This window comes from Macaca nemestrina, chromosome 10, assembly GCF_043159975.1.
Source record: "Macaca nemestrina isolate mMacNem1 chromosome 10, mMacNem.hap1, whole genome shotgun sequence".
NCBI lineage: Eukaryota > Metazoa > Chordata > Mammalia > Primates > Cercopithecidae > Macaca > Macaca nemestrina.
The window spans coordinates 27916177-27930613 of NC_092134.1; the positions used below are offsets into that span (position 1 = coordinate 27916177).

The window sequence follows — 14437 nt, forward strand, 5'->3', positions numbered from 1 at the left end:
CTGTTTCTGTCTTTTCTTTTCTTTTCTCTTTTCTTCTTTCTTTTTCTTTTTCTTTTCTTTTCTTTTGTCTCTTTCTTTTTTTCTTCCTTCCCTCATTCCTTCCTTTCTCTTTCTCTTTCCCTTCCTCTCCTTCCTCCCTTCTTTCCTTCCTTCTTCCTTCCTTCCTCTCTTTCTTCTTCCTTCCTTTCTCTCTTTCTTCTTCCTTCCTTCCTCTCTTTCTTCTTCCTTCCTTTCTCCTTCCTTCCTTCTTTCTTTTCTTTTCTTTTCTTTTCCTCACAGGGTCTTCCTGTGTTGCCCAGGCTGCAGTGTGCTCAGCTCACTGGGCTCAAGCCATCCTCCCACCTCAGTTCTGAGGAGCAGAGACTACAGGCATGCACCACCACACCTAGCTAATTTTTGTGTTTTTAATGTAGATGGAGGTCTCACTATATTGCCCAGGCTGGTCTCAAACTCCTAGGCTCAAGTGATCCTCCCACTTCAACCTCCCAAAATGCCAGGATTACAGATGAAAGCCACTGCTCCCAGCCTCTCAGTTTCTTTATTTGTAAAAAAGGAAAATAATAATATGATCATCCCTCAGTATTTGCAAGGAATTGGTTGCAGGAACCACCCCTAGGCCTTCCCCATGTACCTAAATCCACACATACTCAAGTCCCACAGTCTGCCCTGCAGAATCTGCTTGTATGAGTTTTGCATCCCTTGAATACTGTATTTTCCGTTGGGGCTGGGTCGAGAACAATCCGCATATCAGAGGACCTGAGCAGTTCAAGCCTGTGTTGTTCAGGATCATAAAAGGGTTGATATGAGAATTAAATGGTTTAATATAAGCCAATCACTTCAGTGTCAAGCACGTTAGGCACCAGGCGACAGTTTTAGTATAGTAGTAGTCCTGTTATTGTCATTATCATCTAAGTTTTGTATGGGAATTAAATGAGATCATAAAGCACCTCACAAACAGTTAGGATTCAATCAATGGTAGTAATTATATATGCACAACTTCAGAAGACATGAAAGCAGAGGATGCTTATTCTCATTTATTTAACAATAAATATTTTTAGTGAGTCATTATAAAATGCTGGATTCTGTGCCAGCTGCCAGCCATAGGGAGATGCAGACAGGAGCCCAATCCTCAACAAACCCTCAGGCTGGCAGGGAAACAAACGTGCCCTAAGATGTTTCAGGCTCTGTGATTCAGGTTTATGTTGGATTCAATGGAGGCCCATGGGATGGGTAGGTGGCCAGGCCATGAGGATCATGGAGGGCTCCCTAAAGGAAGTGACGCTTGAGCTGAATCTTTAGATATGAGTAGTGCTAGTCAGATGGAGACAACAAGGAAGGCATTCAGGAGAGGAAGCAGCCATACCCCACGCTGATGCCAAGTGGTCTTTCTGCCTTAACAAGTCTGATCACATCATTCTACTTTATGTCCGATCTCGGCTTCCCAAGAAGATAAAGGTGAGGCTTTCCAGCAGACGTTCAAAGCCTTGTCCCAACTCAACCCTAACCTCTGGCCTTGTCCCCACCTGACCCATCTCCGGCCACTCCTCATCATGAGCACTGTGTTCTAAGCTCACCACATGGGCTCCCACCACCATAGCTTTGCTCATGCAGGTGTTCCCGCCAAGCATGCTTTCCTCCCCAGCACCTTTATACTTTGCCTTCAAGGCCCATCAAGTGCTGCCTTTTAAACAAGGCTTCTATATGCCTGAGAATAATTAATTCTTCTTCCCTCCATACCTTAGGCACATTTCTTACCAGATATCATTATATCTTGTTTAGATCCCCCTGTACCCCACCAACTAAAATATAAACTCCACAAGATCAGGGTTTTACTTGACTTTGCATTCCCAGAGCTCAACCAAACACGTGGTAAGCATGGGTAACCTCCCATCGACTTGAGCTATTATTTCTTTGATGGATGCTGAGCAAATGTTCATTGAGTCAGGAAGTCAGTAGAACTTGTTTGAGGAAGGAGTCAATAAACCAGATCAGAAATTGTTCAAAGCAATTTTGTGCAGCATTTCCTGACTTCCACTCTCCTTAGTTTCCTGAATACAGGCTTTCAAAATGTACAGCCAATAAGAAAAAAGTAATTGGAACAAATTACTTTGTTCCAATTGGAGTCCCACATCCCCTTGAAACACATAGTCCTGGTATATGGGCTTCTCTTGCCATCCAGTGAGCACTCATTGGCCATTAGAGATTGTGACCTAGATTTCCCTGCACAATAAATCAGAAGCAATTTCTACCTATTGGCACGGAATGAAATTCTTATTCTCCATAGCATAGCTCCCCACAGTGAATGGTGCTAAGAGCTTCTTCAGTGTCACTGGGAATGAACCACACCTACTAGGAGGCCTGTGACAGCAAAAGTAGGATAAGGCCAAGCAATAGCTCTACATTACAAAGCTCCAGGGGCACCATTCAGATTTCATTTTACATACATGCCACCCTGGGAGCATGTGGAGTACAATGAAAATGTACCCCTTGAACTTATGCAACACAGAAACACTGGTCTGGTGAAACTGGTTCAGTAGTTCTCAGCTTTTAAGAAGCATCAGAATTAGATGAGTTTCTTAATAAAAGTGCATTCCTAGGCCTCAGCCTCAGAGAGTCACATTTAGTAACTTTGATATGGGCCTACAAATCTGCATCTTAAATTAGGACACCCACAGGTGATATACATGCAAGTCTCCTTGGGATCATTTGCTGATCAACACTGACCTATCAAGTACATTGTTATAGGAATACTATGATATTGGAACCAGCCCCCAATAATTCAGCATAGGTTCTTTTCTATTCTCCCTAAGTGTCGGCCAATCTGAGAAGTAAAGGGAAAGAATACAAAAAGGAGAAATTTTAAAGCTGGGTGTCTGGGGGAGACATCACATGGCAGCAGGTTCCGTGATGCCCCTCCAGCCGCAAACCCAGCAAGTTTTTATTAGTGATTTTCAAAGGGGAGGGAGTGTACGAATAGAGTGTGGGTCACAGAGATCACATGCTTCACAAGGCAATAAAATATCACAAGGCAAATGGGGGCAGAGTGAGATCACAGGACTGGGCCAAAATTAAAATTGCTAATGAAGTTTCAGGCACACATTGTCATTGATAACATCTTATCAGGAGACAGGGTTTGAGAGCAGACAACCAGTCTGACTACAATTTACTAGGCAGGAATTTCCTTGTCCTAATAGGCCTGGGAGTGCTGTGGGAGACTGGGGCTTATTTCATCCCTTATCTGCAACCATATAAGACAGACATTCCTACAGCGGCCATTTTAGAGACCTCCCCCTAGGAACACATTCTCTTTCTCAGGGCTGTTTCAGAAGAGAAATATGGCTCTGTTCCACCTGGCTCTCAGGCAGTCAGACCTGATGGTTATCTCCCTTGTTCCCTGAACATCGCTGTCATCCTGTTCTTTTTTCAAGGTGCCCAGATTTCATATTGTTTAAACACACATGCTTTACAAACAATTTGTGCAGGTAACGCAATCATTACAGGGTCCTGAGGCTACATACATCCTCAGCTTATGAAGATGATGGGATTAAGAGGTTAAAGTAAAGACAGACATAGGAAATCACAAGAGTATTGATTGGGGAAGTGATAAATGTCCATAAAATCTTCATAACTTATGTTCAGAGATTGCAGTAAAGACAGGCGTAAGAAATTATAAAAGTATTAATTTGGGGAACTAATACATATCCATGAAATCTTCACAATTTATGTTCTTCTTCCAGTCCCTCCATTCGGGGTCCCTTCACAATTTATGGCTTCAGCCAATGCCTCCATTCGGGGTTCCTGACTTCCTGCAACATCTCTCCCTTTCTTTTTATATAAATGTGCCATGGAGATGAAGGCTTGTTCATTCTCTTGATTTTGACGCAGGATTCTTTGACTGGTCCAGCACACTAAAGACAAGCCAATTAGACAGAGAAACATAATTCCAAAATTTACTACAGTGGAGCCCCCAATAGACTTAATCCAAGTCGTGGGGTTTAGTCCAGAAAGATTTTCTGCCACCTGATCTAACGCCTCAGCTCCAGGCACAATGGATAAATGAGCTTGAGAGGCTTCAAGAATTTGTTTCTTTAATTTAGTTACATCCAATGATAAATTATCTTCCCTACCTAGAAGGTGTCCTTTGACCATTTCCCATGAATGATCAGTTTCATTATAGGAATACAGCAGAAATCAGAGGTATTCCAGTCGCACTGCATTTGCATGCAATGTTCGAGACTCATTATCCAATCCCCAAGCCAAATAACAGACTGTCTTAAATCATTAATTTGATTAGCCAATTTTTGATCAATGCCTTGTTGAGAATTACACATTTGAGTGGAACTGGCTTGCCAATCACTAACAAAATGAGCCGTTTGAATAGACTGGTGTAACGCCATTCCGGCAGTGATGACCAGTGCAGTGACTGTAATTAGGCCCATGATCACAGCGATTAAAGTGAAAACAAATCTCTTAGATCTTTTTAGAATTCACTGTAACATTTCATTAATCAAATGTATTGAGGGGGAGGATTCCCAACGTCTGGGCAAAGTTACTGGAATCCGGATTCCTTCTCAAGCTTGAACCAACATTACACTTTTCCTGGAGTCAAAATGGGAGTTAATACAAGTGTATAAATGACAGTTAATGCATTAAACAGTTTGATTGTTCATCCAAATTTTGATATTTCCCACTAGCAGCATGTAAGGAGACTTAACACAACTCTGTATGGGAACAGTCAGGTTGGAGGTAAGCAAAGCAGAACGTCTGTGTTTACGTTGATACTGAGGGAGAGTGATGGTATCGGGGACAACAGACAGAATAGTTTCCCCTTCCCATACTCGCAGTCCAGACATGGCAATAGCCAATTTCCAAAGTTCTGGGTGTTCTGGGCTCAGAATGGGGAATATCATATGAGGTCTCAGGAGAGTAATGCCTTTATCTTCCCATTTTAAGGGAAAGAACGAGCTGAACCTCCTATGCAAAGTAGAATGATGATTCTCGTTCTCCCGATAAGAAATAAAATAAGTAGCCTCAGGCATTCCCATCTGCCAGAGGAGCAATTGTTTTTTAAATAGCCCTTTGGTGCCCAGTCTATTACTAAAACATATGAGACATTTTTTAATATTACTACATGTGAGTTAACACAGTCTTCCCAAATTAAAGTTTTAGATGGGCCCTCAAAATTTTTAGGGCATGGTTTTCCTGCAGGGTTATATTGAAAATATGGGGTATTTTCAATTATTCCCATTACTCCCCCTTTCATTTGATTTAAAGGAAAAAGGGAGAGGCCAGCAGAGACTAAATGTCCCAGTTCCTCTGTAGTTGATCTCTCCGGAAGATAAGCAGTCCATACTTGAGTTTGTAGATGGATACAACCAGGTGCACGTCCAAGGCACAGAGAGGGGTATTTATAACCCATGGTAACATTTAATGCAGTGCCTTCTTCTCCTGGTTGAGCGGGGCAACGGTCATCTGCAGCTCCAGGCATCCACACACTGTCATTAGTGTAGATTTCCACAGGAGCGTCCATCCAGGTGAGAGGTTGAATAAGTGGAGGAAAAGGCACATAAGCCCAGTAAGAATAATTTTGTGTAGCAGGTAAATCAGTGTGAGAGGAAACTGGTGAGACAGAAAGTATAAGGAGGAGAACCATTAAATAAAACCTAGTGTAAGCGAGATTCAGTGCTGAAGGAGGAAGAGAAGAACAGAGGGATGTTATTTTCAGGCTAATAGAAATGGTGAGATTTTTAGGTTTGTAAGGAGAAAAAGAAAGGTAATCAGGAGAAGTGGGATTAGTTAGATGGGTCTCCATTGCCATCAGGGAGGACTGAATGAGACCCATTGTGATTTGGTGTGCCAGCTTCTAAGGAGTTGGCACAGATCTCACCACGTCTGAGGGCGGTCTCTGACACGGACGTCTTTTCCCTGTGGTTTTTGTTGTCAATATTCATCCGAAGCTTGAGTCTCCTGGTGGGTACCCAGACAGGGGATTGATGATCTCCTGGTGAAACACAAGCATATCCTCTTCCCCACATTATAATTGTGCCAGGTTCCCCGGTATTGGTTTGGGAGTTTTTCCATAACACTAGTTTGCCTTCGTTTAGGGAGAATTTTTTGCCTGTATAATGGTGTTCAGCTGCAGTTAGATTATTATCTTTAGGAACATTAAAAAAATTTAAAGTAAACAATGTCAAATGTAATTGGGAGTGGGGTGTAGTTAAATTATGTTTTTGTTGTTCAGACTGTTTGGACAATTGGGTTTTAAAAGTGAGATTGGCCTGTTCCACCACAGCCTGTCCCTGAGGATTGTAAGGGATTCCAGTAATATGGGAAATTCCCCACTGTTGCATAAATAAATCAAAAGCTTACTAACATATCCAGGGGCATTGACTGTCTTTATTTGATATGGAAGCCACGTAACTGCAAAGCAACAATACAGATGTTTTTTAACATGGCCGTGCCTTCCCCTGTTTGGCAAGTAGTCCAGATAAAACCTGAGAAGGTATCTACAGGGACATGCACATATGACAGTCTGCCAAAGGAGCTAACATGGGTCACATCCATTTGCCATAAAGCATTAGGAGTTAGGCCTCTGGGATTAACGCCAGGTTCCTGATTTGGAAGTAGAAAAACTTGGCACTGAGGGCAGTGGTGGATAATAAGCTTAGCCTGTTTCCAGGTAAGAGCAAATTTACCTTTTAATCCAGCAGCATTGACATGAGTGAGATTATGGAACTCCTGAGCTTCTTGGGTTGCAAAAGAGACCAAACAGTCGACTTCATGGTTACTGGCAGACATGGGTCCTGGTAAAGTGGTATGAGATCTAATATGCGTAATATAGAAAGAGTGTCCACGTTGGCGAACCGCCTGTTGTAACCTTGAAAATAAAGAAGCCAATTCAGAATTATCAATATGTTTAATAGTAGCGGTTTCTTTATTTTTAGTGGCATGTACAACATAAGCAGAATCAGAGACAATATTTAAAGGTTTGGGGAAATCCTGTAAGTCAGTAATCACAGCAATGAACTCTGCCTTTTAAGCAGAGGTGTAAGAGGTAGAAATAAGCTTGTCTGTAGGATCTACATAACCAGCATTGCTATTACTGGAGCCATCAGTGAACACTGTAACAGCCTCAGGAATGGGCTGATCTTTGGTTAATCGAGTGACCACCCAAGAAGTCATTTTTATAAAATCAAACAATTTGTTCTTTGGATAATGATTGTCAATAACGCCAGTGAAATCAGCCAAGTGAATTTGCCACAGTACGGAATGTTGAAAGGCGGCTTGAACTTCGAGCCGATTTAAAGGAACTACAATTAAATTCAGATCAAATCCAGAAATTTGAAGTATTCTACACCAAGCCTGTCCAGTTAGAGTGGCCATTTGATCTAGATAAACAAAGTTTTTGACACAGGATGAGGAAAAAAACACCACTCCACTAAATCATTATGTTGAACTATTAGTCCAGTAGGGGAGTGTAATGAAGCGAAAACCAGAAGCTGAAAAGACTGAGATGGCTGTACTCTAGACAACTGGGCGGTCTGGATTGATTCTTTCTGCTACGAATCCCAGTTCTAGCGAAGCCTCAGGGGTCAAAGTCCTGGGACTGCGGAGATTGGAATCTCCCCGCAGTGTAGAAAACAAGTTAGACAGCGCATAGGTCGGAATGCCTAAAGTGGGTCTTAAATAATCAACGTTACCCAAAAGTTTTTGGAAGTCATTTAACGTTTTTAAAGAATCTCATCTAATTTGAACTTTTTGAGATTGAATACGTTGTTTATCGACACCATTCCTAAATATTGAACAGGAGTGGTCTGTTGAATTTTATCCTGAGCGATGTGTAATCCAGCCTCTGTGACACGGCGGCTCATACTTTGATAACAGTCAATTAATTCTTTATCAGTGGGGGCAGCAATTAAAATGTCATCAATATAATGAAGAATAGAAGCCTGGGGAAATTGGGCTCGAACTGGTGAAAGCACTAGCCCAACATAAAGCTGGCAGATGGTAGGGCTACTTAGCATTCCCCGAGGAAGTCCTTTCCATTGATAATGAGCTGCAGGCCCCTGATTATTGACAGATGGTACAGTAAAAGCAAATTTTTCACAATGCAATTTATGTAAAGCAATATAAAAAAAATCTTTAAGATCAATAACTATGAGAGACCAATTTTTAGGTATTAAAGCAGGGGCAGGCATGCCGGGTTGGATGGCCCTCATAGGTTTAATTACATGGTTAATGGCACTTAAATTGGTTACCATCCGCCACTTGCCTGATTTCTTTTTTACTAGAAACACAGGAGAATTCCAGGGGGGAAAGAGAAGGTGCCACATTTCCAAGATGTAACTGTTCAGAAACCAAGTGAGTTAAAGCCTCCAGTTTTTCCTTAGCAGCCACTGGTCAATCCACACAGATGTGTCAGATTTCCATTGTAAAGGTATACGATCAGGAGGCGTGGCAGCAGCCACCATTAAAAAGGATAACCTAAACTAGCCCTGTCTTCTTTTATAATTGGGAGGGGTTTAGTAATCCCTTCATGTTTTGGACCAAGACCGAGTCCAGGAACAAACCCCATGTTTTCCGTCATATGCTGACTAGCAGCACCATGACAGTTATGTGGAATATTAATTTCATCCCCGCATTGTGCCAGTAAATCTCTATCCCAAAAATTAATGGGAATTGGAGTGATATAGGGCTGAATTGTACCCTTTTGACCATCAGGGCCAGTGCAAGGCAAGATAAATGTGCTCTCATAAACTTCCTCGGCTTTTCCAACACCTACTAGTCCCATATTAGCGGGATGTTTAAGCCAGGAGGAAGACCATAAACTAAAGGAAATAACAGAAACATCAGTGACCTTGTTTAACAATAGTAAAAGAAACAGGAGCTTGGCCTGGGGCACGTAATTTATCCGAAGCTCTGATACACACCTTTGTTATTTGTTCCATGGTAAAAGCATCAAAGCCTCATTGGGCGTAAGTATCAGAGAAACTATTGGAGCCTGTGAGCTAAGCCTGAGTAATTAGAATGCCATTAGTCCGATTTAGCTGAGCCTGCAAACGGGCCTCCTCTGCCCACCAGGTACGGAATTGTAAATGCTGAGATGGGGTTAGAATAGCTTTTGCCAAAAGGTCCCAGTCTAAAGGAAGCAAAATGACCTCCATATGAAAAGTTTGCAATACCATTTTCACATAAGGAGAAGTAGGACCACACTGAGTACAAGCATCCTTAAATTCTTTTAAAAAGGTAAGATTAAGAGGTACATAACGATGCATTTGTACCCCTTGGAAGTTAGGAGGGTCTAGTGTGACCAGATAAGCCCACGCATCTAATCCACTTGTTTCTTTGTTTTGGCATAATAAGCGTTGCATTGAAGTTTCAAGAGAAGGTATCTGAGACAGAGTTGGCATAGAAGTGACAGAAAAAGCCTGTGTAGATAAGGGAAACTGAGGGTGAGGGGGTCGGACCAGAATGAGAGTATGAGAAAGGGGCATTAGAGGAGCAGAAGGAGAAGAACTATACTGATGATTACTGGCATCCATGTGTGAAGAAGGGTACAGAGAAGCAGGCTGAGTGGATGGCAAAGTGACCGGTTGAGGAACCAAAACAACAGGAGGGTGAGGGGCTGTAGTGAATTGGGGAGGGCCTGCAGAATTACAGGTAAATTGTAGTTACATGCTTCACAGTGTAATAAAATATCACAAGGCAAATGGAGGCAGGGCGAGATCACAGGACTGAGCGAAATTAAAATTGCTAATGAGGTTTTGGGCACACATTGTCATTGATAACATCTTACCAGGAGACAGGGTTTGAGAGCAGACAACTGGTCTGACTAAAATTTACTAGGCAGGAATTTCCTCATCCTAATAGGCCTGGGAGCACTACAGGAGACGGGGGTTTATTTCATCCCTTATCTGCAACCGTATAAGACAGACATTCCTACAGTGGCCATTTTAGAGACCTCCCCCTAGGCACACATTCTCTTTCGCAGGGCTGTTTCTTGCTGAGAAAAAGAATTCAGCAATATTTCTCCTATTTGCTTTTGTAAGAAGAGCAATATGGCTCTGTTCTGCCTGGCTCTCAGGCAGTCACACCTAATGGTTATCTCCCTTGTTCCCTGAACATTGCTGTCATCCTGTTCTTTTTTCAAGGTGCCCAGATTTCATATTGTTTAAACACACATGCTTTATGAACAATTTGTGCAGGTAATGCAATCATCACAGGGTCCTGAGGCGACATACATCCTCAGCTTATGAAGATGATGAGATTAAGAGATTAAAGTAAAGACAGGCATAGGAAATCACAAGGGTATTGACTGGGGAAGTGATAAATGTCCATGAAATCATCACAGTTTATATTCAGAGATTACAGTAAAGACAGGCATAAGAAATTATAAAAGTATTAATTTGGGGAACTAATAAATGTCCATGAAACCTTCACGATTTATGTTCTTCTGCCATGGCTTCAGCCAGTCCCTCCGTTCGGGGTCCCTGACTTCCCGCAACACTATGATAGGGCCTAATATTTTCTCCTTCCACACCCTCCCCAGTCTAACTTTAAATTGCTATGCATTTTAAACCAGCAAACTTTTCTTTTGTTTCATTTGCCACGTGGTATTAGTCCATTTTCACGCTGCTAATAAACACATGCCCAAGACTGGGTAATTTACAGAAGAAACAGTTTTAATGGACTCACAGTTCCACGTGGCTGGGGAGGCCTCAAATCATAGCAGAAGGCAAAAGGCACATCTTACATGGTGACAGACAAGAGAAGAGAGCTTGTGCGGGTAAACTACCCTGTAGAAAACCATCCGACCTTGTGAGACTTATTCACTGTTATGAGAATAGCATGGGAAAGACCCACCACCATGATTAAATTATCTCCCAACGGGTCCTTCTTACAACACATGGGAATTATGGGAGCTGCAATTAAAGATGAGATTTGGGTGGGGACACAGCAAAACCATATTACCACATCACCAGGCTTGGGCTGCTAGGATAGCCACATAATATGGCCATGCTGATAAAAAACTGAGATGGGCATTACCAACCCCATACCACATGTGAAAGCACCCATATATAATTTTTCTGCAAGTAGGTAACCCTCTACCTGCAACTCCACCCTCTGCTACCAAAATACCAACACTTTTACCACTTTCCTCTCCTGCAGGGAGCATCAGGGTTTATCTCTTCTCTGGCTTTAGGGCTGTGAATATCTCCCATCATTACAGAAACAAATTCTATCAGGTTCCCCTCCCCACTGCTCTTTCTGGCTGTCCTCACTTCCCCAGGGTATGGGTCACCTCTGGTCTCTCCACAGTCTTTCTAGGTGTATGCATCACGAGCGTTTGTTGAGCTTCTCCTGAGACCACCAGTCTCCAGACTCACCACCTCAAAGGTGGGGAGAGACAAGCACAATGTCTCCTGTTTGCAACAGTGTTGGGTATTGCTGCTCGATGTAATAATTGATATACTAGGTGATGGCAGTGGCCTGATCTGGTTTTTGCCTGCCCAGCATTTCTTCCCCTTTCCTCTTGTCACATGCATCCAACTTTTTTTGCGGGGGTAACTGTCCATCTCCTATTCAATGTGGTTCTGCTGGGACTTTGAGCCATGATAGCTCATCAAACAGAAGGAGTGGTTGAAGGGTATGCTGTCATCCAAACTAGGCCAATCCAACTCTCCCCCCAAGAACCTGCACCTTGAACAGAGGGACACAAGGCTGGAAAGTGGTTGGAGCTGTCATCCTGATGACAGTGCCCAAAAGGGCCTGTTCATGGCATTTCCAGAGCTTTCCTGCTTGCTTCTTTCCAGAGGCATCCTTTGATTTTGTAAAGCTATGCAGTTTTCTTTCAATATATGCCATTTTCCTTAAGTTAACCTGAGTTGGTTTTTAACTCAGGTCTTTGGTATTTTACCTTGAACTTGGGTTCCAATGAATTGCCCTAACTATTTTTTAAGTTAAATAGTTCAATGCATTTCTTTGGTCCTTTAACCAAAGAAATGTAACTGATACAGTGACTAACAAACATATTAATTAATTTATGCTTCTTTAGAAACCAACCTAGAAGTACAAGCTAAACTATGCAGTTTTCCCAAAGTTATCATAATTATAACTTTCTCATGCAGTTTGACTTCTTAAAGTGATAGTTTCCAAAGTGGGATAGTCCCATGGCTGATAAAAATCAAACTGAAATCTCTAAGGGCGTTCTTTCAAAGTACTCAGCTTCTATTCCAGTTGTTCCTGTATGTAGATGACAAAAAAGAATTGTGCTTAAAAGATCTTTTGAGTTTTGTTCAAATTTTTTTTTTTATTTTAGAAAATATAATGCAGTTTTTAAAAAGCTTAATCTTCATGCCTTGGGAACATATCATTTCTGCTACTTGTCACATGCTGGGGAGATGTTCAGCTTGGAGGGGCAGGTGCCTCTCTAAGCTAAGGAATTTAAAAGATCCAATATTCTCATACCCCCTCCCCCATACTATTCATAATCCTTCCTAAGGGAGAAAATGGACTCTAACTTATATTGCTTTAATTAGTGTTCTTGGCAAGTCTTAGTTTGACTGGCCAAGATTCATCCTGTAGAAAAACATGTTTCACTGCTGGTAGATGACAACCGCCTAGTGCAGGAGAGCCCAGAGAAGCCCCTTGGCAGGCTTATTGACTTGTAATTGTTTCCTAGAAAACTATTCAAAACCCCCACCAACAGCTTTAAATAGCTCTTTTCAAAAATGAAGTCTTTATCCCTTCACAGAAAAAAAAAAATAGTTAAGGCAATTCACCGGAACCCAAGTTCAAGGTAAAGATTATTTTGGTAGAAAAACAGTTTCCGCTTAAAAAAAAGATTATTCAATTTTAACTACTTTGCGTTATTTATCTATTTATCTATGAACATCAGGCATTATTCTGGGCTCTCCATGCAGACCTATGAGTACCATGTTTACACTGCCTCACTCTGACATGATCTCAATAGAACGCTGCCTTATTCTTATGATAAATTCCATCTATTATCTTCCATACTTGCCACCAGTTGCCAAGGAAACTTTTCTTCCTTGTGTGTACAGTAGAATTTTGTTGTGTCTTTAAAGGAACCTCTTTGGGAGCAATTGTGTCTTACATTTCTTGTTCTTATTAGGCAACAGGAAAGAAAACATAGTTTCTAATCTTCAGTGAGGAAAAGATTCAGCCAGACATGGAAATGGTTTATCTTAAAACATGTTTTGTCACATGAGCTAAGACAGTGGTTTTGAAATACTAGTTCATAGATTGACTTACATTCAAAATCATGGGGAAGCTTCTTCAAAAGCATAAATCTCTAGGTCTGGCCTAATCCACTAAATCAGAATCACTTGAATGAAAAACATGTGCCCACTTCAAAGAATAAAGTAGAGCTAGGTGTGCTACAGTAAAAAGTATCCGAGATACCATGATTTGGAAAAGCAAGTTATAGAACAGTAAATATGGGATAATCATATTTGTAGAAAAAAAAAACAAATGAAAATGCATATTTGTAGAAAAAACAAATGAAATGTTGGTTGTATTGTACCAACATTTTTGGAAGGCAAGACACAATAATATATTAACAGTGGGGTTATTCTAGTAAGTGCAAAGTGGAGGAGAGGTCATTTATCTTCCACTTTTCACTCTTTGTACCATTTGAATTATTTTAACCAAAAGCATGTACTACTTTTATAATTGAAATTAATTAATCAACAGCAAAAAATATGTTACAAACTTCCCAAAGGATTCTGATAATCAGCCAGTTTCAGGGACCATTGCACCAGCCAAATGAGATAAAAGTCCATTAGTTTAATTTCTCAATTAAATGAATTGAGTTTCCTCTCAAGATACAAGTTCTTCCAATTACCCTGTAACTGCCACTCCTCAAGCAATGTTGACACCTGCTAGCACTTGTCTACACAGCAAGTAATAAAGGAGAGAAGAAATGATGAAGGGAAAAAACTCATTTGAAATTTGGAGGTGAAACGTTCCAGGCTGGGAAGTAGGGGAACCCCTAAAACCTTCTTTACAGGGACAGCAGACAGGAAACCTAAATTCCTACCCACCGTCAAATATTTGCAATATGTAAAGTGCTTCGTCTTACTTCCTTAATGAAAAGACCCATAAATCAAGCTAAAATTTTACTCATTTAGTTCCTTCCTGGAAAGTTTAAATTTTGCTTGTCCAGTGGCCAAGATATTGAGTGTTATTATTTCAAACTGCAATCATCTATGTTTCAATGTAGGTCTTAATGAAATAGGATGACTCAACACCAACTGAAATATTCTTTAGTATTCCTCAGTGATAAAATTCCACTGCCACTAGACAAAGAAACTAGAATTTTCTGCTCTTTAGGTTATGGTTTTGAAACACCAGCTTTTACACTCTTGCTCTCCTTCATGTAGGACTCAGCCCAACACCCTGTTAGAGATGAAGG

General features: G+C 41.2%; 1 long non-coding RNA gene across 3 annotated transcripts in view; it reads right to left on the reverse strand.

Annotated features, from left to right (window-relative positions):
• Nucleotides 1-2877: 2877 nt before the first annotated feature.
• The window catches only part of LOC105497704 (uncharacterized), a 58907-nt gene continuing 47347 nt past the window's right edge, over nucleotides 2878-14437 (reverse strand). For 2 of the 3 annotated variants that reach the window (XR_003021740.2, XR_003021738.2), the window contains one exon: nucleotides 2878-6877. This is a non-coding gene — a long non-coding RNA (uncharacterized lncRNA). The remainder of the gene's footprint in view (nucleotides 6878-14437) is intronic. The other variant, XR_003021739.2, reaches the window with a different exon arrangement.